The 6,559-nt window shown below is 33.6% G+C and overlaps 1 pseudogene; it reads right to left on the reverse strand.

The window, feature by feature from the left end:
• Nucleotides 1–3,187: 3,187 nt before the first annotated feature.
• Nucleotides 3,188–4,893, reverse strand: LOC141679105 (CENP-B homolog protein 2-like; annotated as a pseudogene).
• Between the last annotated feature and the right edge of the window lie 1,666 nt (nt 4,894–6,559).

Below are 6,559 nucleotides of genomic sequence, written 5' to 3' on the forward strand. Positions count from 1 at the left end.
ATGGATGTTGAGATTGAGTACAACTAAACGGGTCGTGGTGATGTATAAGTTATTAATGATAGACTGACTAAGCCGAATATTTACCTATGATATATTTATTCCTTCTTATCGATAAAGAGTAGTATTACCCATACGAAGAAGGTTGTGGTATAGAAATGGATTCTAGTAACGATGAGGTCTAGAATGAAATTCCAGATTCGATTTTCGTTGTCGAGGGAGTTTCAAGGGTGATTGTGTATAAGCTCGAGCAAGAGTATGGGTCCAAAGAATGATGGACGGAATAGCAAAAAAATATTTAGGCATGTGAAATGCGATGCGATAATACTTGATATATATACACATATGTTTTGTTCTCCTATGACAAACCTCTATAGTTCAGAGGTAGGTTCCAAGCCAGATATTTTGTGGCAGTATATTTTTTTTTTCATATACACAATTCTCTTCAATTCGTTCTTTTCTCTTCTTTTCATTTCATATAAGCTGAGAAGAACAACCCTTCCAGAAGGGGAGGTATTGCCGAATGACTATCTATCTGTGTGATAGAAGCCTAGTAGGATACCACATGTTGTTTAATTACTTGTCAAGTACTAAAGGATGGCCACCTTCTGTACTAACTATGCGATATAACAAGTGTTCATGATCATAGTGATCTCTCAATAAATTCTTTTACTTCTATATGAAGGACCAAGCTTTCGAAGATGGAAGCAGCTAAAGGAAGTAGTATCAGTACGGTGGTATTCCGATTCTAACGCGTTCGTGATACTAAGGTTGACGTGGTTATTAAAAGGTTATAGAACGCTAACGAGCAAAAGTGTAACCAGTATAGTATTATGTACGGAAGATAGTAACGACTACGAACTGGAAAAGAATGGGTAGTGAGAAGCAAAAGCTATAATGCTAGAAGCTATGATGAGAGCCGATGTAATAAACTTGAAAGAATTTGGAATGATCACTTAATGCGGATTAAGTTATCTCACGATAATCGATCGTATGTCAGTATCGAGGTATCGCCTTATGAGATCCTTGAGGGAAGACAATGTCGATCTCCCTTATGTTAGGATGAAGTTGTAGAGCGCAAGATGTTCGGACCCGCAGTAGTCCAAAGGATCAAGAATATAATAGATCTAATCAGAGGACGGCTGGTAGTAGCCCAAGATGGACATAAGAAGTATGTTGATTTGACATGAAAGGACAAAGAATAGGAAGTAGGGGACCTAGTGTTGTTATAGGTATACCTTTGGAAAGGATGGATGTGGTTCGGAAATAAAGGAAAGCTAAGCCTACGAATTGTTGGACCCTTGGAGGTAGTAAGACGTATTGGGAAGTTAGCATATGAGCTAGCCCTACCCCCGAACATGTAGCAAGTTCATAACGTGTTCCACGTATCAATGTTAAGGAAGTGTAATTTGGATGTCAGATAAATAGGGGCATATGAGCGCATAGACATGCAACCCGACGTAACCTATATGGAGCAACCAGGAAGGGTTATGGATTGAAAAGGAGCAAGTGCTTACGAGAATGGTTATCAAACTAGTCAGAGTTGGTGGTAGAACCGCAATGTGGGAAAATTTACTCGAGAGTTAGAAAGTGCAATGCTAAGAGAGTATCCCTATTCATTTTCTATCTGATTCCGGGACGGAATCCTTTTAAGGAGGGGAGACTGTAATAACCCCAAATTTTGGAATTTTTGAAACCCTTATGAATAGTACTCTATATGATAAATAGGTGTATGTAAAGATCGTCAGAATCCAAATCCGAACACTTTGATTTTTCCCGAAAATCCACCAGATACCGAAAGAATTGAGTATAAGGTAACATGATTGAAAGGATTTAAATTCAAGGATTATAAGAGAGGATCATAAAAGGAATATAATGTATTGAGAAAGGTTAAGGGAAACGATAAAAGAGAACGAAAGTTAAGCGAACCGTATAACAAATCAGCGGTCATTAGCCAAGTAATTAGGGGTTAATCAAAGAGGTTAGTGGGTGATGATGTCATCATACCAATAAGAAGGAAACAAGTGTAAAAGGATGACATAATCAAGATGACCTAAGCATGACCAAGTAGATATTTTGAATTGGTGGAATATTAGCCAAGTGTTTTTAACCATGGTAAATTCTAAATATGGTTAATTAAAATAAAAGAGAAGCAACCAAGTAATTCACCACACAATTAGTCAAAGGGCAAAACAAGAAGCATTTCACTTTCTCCCCCTTGAAAGCTTGCTCTCGGCCAAAACCAGAGCAGCAACTTCAAACTGCCATATCTCCTTCAATACTCACTCAAATGATGTGTTCTATAGCTCGTTGGAAAGCTATTAATATGGCCTACAACTCTTGTTCAAAAGTATCTTCTAAATAAGCATGGTAAGACCCTCATATTTACAGTTCTTTCAATCTGACTTTTAGAAACTTCAAAACCTAACTTTGTGTTCTTGATTTCTTTGGAAAGATCAAGCTTGTAGGAGGCTCCCTAAGGTTTCCTAGCAACTTAACACCTCCAAAGGAAGGTATAAACTTCAAACCCTGGCTTTATTTTTATGATTCCATTAAGTTTTATTGAAGCATTGTTAGTATTAAGGCTTGATCTTTGATTATAAGTAGTTTTGGTGGATTTGTATTGGATTTGAATATTGGGTCTTTGATTGGTTGGATAAATTGGTAAAATTTGGAGTTGGGGACTGAGTTTTAGTATGATGGTTGAATATTGTTGTGTTGGTGGTTGTGAGTGAATTGATGAGAATTTAGAGTGATAATTAAATTGGAAATCGTGTAAACATAACCGTCATAATGCCCGATTTTCCTTAACTGTTCTGTTCTGAACTTTAGGACCCGTGAAGTCACTATAAGATTCTAACCTTTTCCATTTTTAGATAGTTCATGTTACGAGCTTCGTTTTGATATGTCGTTCGCCTAAATCCGAGTTACGAGCGATGAGAAACGACCGTTTTAAGTAACGGCGTTTCGCGAACGAACCATTACCCCTCGCCTTACTTTGAAACCTTGATTAAGGACTTTAAATGACTAATTGGGATATGAAACAATTATGTAAAGTGTATTAGGCAGTTGGTAAGGCACTCGCGAAAGAATCACCTTAAAACTCTTAATGGTTAATTTACAGTAAAACCTCTGTAAATTAATACTCGATTAATTAATAATCTCTCTAAATTAATAATTTTGTCCGGTCCCGACTTGGGCCAGTTCAAAAAATGATCAATTTCGATAAGATAATAAGATAATAATTTTTTTGAAAACCCTGTATAAAAATATGGTCCCAATAAAACTATAAATTAATAATTCCCTTATATTCATAAAAATATAGCTATTACATCTTTGTAAAATATGATTCAATTGTAGTTTGCTTTTTCATATAATTTAAATCAACATGAAGCTCATCCCTAATCTTCCTTATTGCATCCAAAAGCTCGGGTGTGGTGCTTTCATGTTGCATCAAAAAGTTATTAAGCATTTTTGATGCCTTGAGTGCTTCTTTACGTGTAACCGGCTCCAACGGTGTTGTATCGTCTTCAAGATCATCTTCAACACTATTTTCAAGGATGGTGTTTGCAATCTCTTCTATACTCTGGACCTCGGAACATGATTCATTTTCACCCAGATAATCTAAGAAGTTATTAACATCCATTTTATTACGATAACCTAGATCCTTAATCATCACCTCAAGTTCATGAATGTATTCTTCCGGAGTTGTATGTTCATTTAAATTGCTCGAAACTTCATCTATGGAATGAATTTTGCAATGTTAAAAGCACCTTGCTATTGACTCTTGTTTTACATTTGTCGTCCACGTCGCGACTGCATAATTGATAGCATCCAAAACATTAATCTTTCCTGGATCAGATTGTCCCAACTCATAACCTTCTAATAACCCACGATAAAATCTCCTGCGATAGTGCATCTTGAAAGCTCTTATAATTCCTGCATCACAAGGTTGGATTTTTGATTTCATGTTAGGTGGCAAGAAGTACAACTCAATATTTTGTAGTCCTTCAATATTTTTTGGATGTGCTGGACAGTTATCTACCACAAACAAAATTCTTCTGCCTTGTATTTGGCTATCAAACCAACGAATGTATTCATCAAAAAGTACACTAGTCATCCAAGCTCTTTTGTTTGCACGATAATGACAATTCAAGCTGCCCATGTTAACATTCTTGAAGCACCGTGGCTTTGCATACTTTCCAATAATCCATAAAGGAATTTTTCAGAGCCATCTTCATTGCAACATATAACAACCGTGAGTCTTTCTTTGTCTTGTTTTCTTCCTTCAAGTTGTTTCGTAGCAAGAGAGTGATCAGCTTGTAACCTATAAAACAAACCAGTTTCGTCCATGTTAAAAACATCTTTCATAGGGAACTGGTTTATTTTTTCCCTTATGGACTCCAGTTTCTTCTCCATGTCCTGTACATCAACAGAACCACTTTCTCCAAAGCGACGAAATGACTTAATACCATGTCTTAACTTGAATTTCTCAAGCCAACCTTGAGAAAAAGTGTGCTCCTGATCTTGTTGAGGGTATAAAATTTTCATGGTCTCTTTTGCCTTCTCTAAAATTAGCTCTCTTGTCATATTAACACGATCTTGGTACTGGAGAAACCATTCATAGAGAACCTTCTCCATATCTGGATATTTTGCTGGTTTATGTCGCTTAATATCTTTTCTTTTCTCCAAGTAATTAGCTGCAAGATAGTCTACTGACCTTTTCAGTGTATTTGATATTGTACCTTGACTAACTTTTAGATGAAACTTATTCTCGAGCCACAACTGGAGATCTTTTTGAGTGCATGATGAATTTTCTCTTTTATATTCACATAATGCTTTTCTTGCTTCATCCGTCATTGTTGATTTTGTAACACCTTTTAGATGAGAAGCCATTGTTTTGTTTGTATAATTTTTCCCCCAATCTAGTATATACAGTATATATAATATATTTTATGACTACACATACATTGAATACTTTCTATGTAAAATACAATGAATTAAATTAATTCATGTACTTTGAATTTTCCTAATATACATTGAATATTTTCTATGTAAAATACAATGAATTTAACTTATACACTACATGGACTTTGAATCTAATATATTGTACATTACATTGACTTTCTAAATTCATATACATTGAATTAATTGAATTAAGTATAAAATATAAATTGTACAATTCATTTTATTTAAATTTATGTGAATAAAAATTTAATCAAAAGTTAATTTTGTTTGCTACCGAAAATTCTCTATAAATTAATAATTATTAATTTATCGATTAATTAATACCTCTCTAAATTAATAGAATTCTCCGGTCCCAACTATATTAATTTATAGAGGTTTTACTGTATTAAAAATGGTGGAGCCGAGGGTACTCGAACGACTTAGGTGATTCGTTAAGCGTAGGAGTGACGATAAGCGAACGTTAGGGTTCAATTGGTTAAAGTCTAGTTTCTTAAGCGACCGGGGTTTAATTCCGACTTATGTTGTTGTTCATAGGTTATCGGACCCACTCTAAGCTTAAGTCTATCCGGGAGCACTCAGGCAAGTTTTCTACCCGTTATACTGTTGTTGTGATGTATACATATATATATGCATTATCTTGTGATAGATGCGTGATGGTTAATTAGCAAATTCTTGTGATATATTGTAGCATGTGATATGGTATATATGCATGCCAGTTTCGTATTCTTGATACATATATCTGTTGATTCAATTGATAATACGTATGCTAGATATAAGCGGTAATTTGCATATACCCTTAGTATAGGGGACCCAAAGGTGAACATTTTTCTAAAACCGGGAATCGATATTCCCGAGTATAATATATATATATATATATATATTGATATATATATATATATATGAATAGTTTTCAAAACTATTATTCGGATAAGGTTTATTCGATAACTTTATTTTATTAATGAATATTATTTTGAATATTCATTCGAGGGCTTATGACTCCGTTTATTTTATAAATGAATATTATTTTGAATATTCATTCGAGGGCTTATGACCCCGTTTATTTTATTAATGAATATTATTTTGAATATTTATTCGAGAGCTTATGACTCCGTTTATTTTATTAATGAATATTATTTTGAATATTTATTCGAGAGCTTATGACTCCGTTTATTTTATTATTGAATATTATTTTGAATATTCATTCGAGGGCCTATGTCCCCTTTTATTTTATTAATGAATATTATTTTGAATATTCATTCGAGGACTTATGACTCCGATTAATTACTAATTATTATTCTTTATTTTATTAAGGAATAATGTGTCGATCATCAAACTCACTTTTGATTATTCAAATAAAGATAGTACTTTCGTATAAGTATATCTTTGGTTATTTAATATTCATTGCAAGTATAAGTTTTAAAACTTCTACTTCAATTATTTTTATAAAGATTATTCTTTATGAGAATATTATTTAAATAATAATATTCAGATATTTCTTAATATATTGGGACTGATTTATTTTATTAAATCGGCATCACTCCAAACATTCTTAAAAATGTTTTGCGAGTCTTCAAAATGATTTTAAAAGTTAGAG

Source organism: Apium graveolens, chromosome 8 (genome assembly GCF_009905375.1).
Source record: "Apium graveolens cultivar Ventura chromosome 8, ASM990537v1, whole genome shotgun sequence".
Classification (NCBI taxonomy): Eukaryota; Viridiplantae; Streptophyta; class Magnoliopsida; order Apiales; family Apiaceae; genus Apium; species Apium graveolens.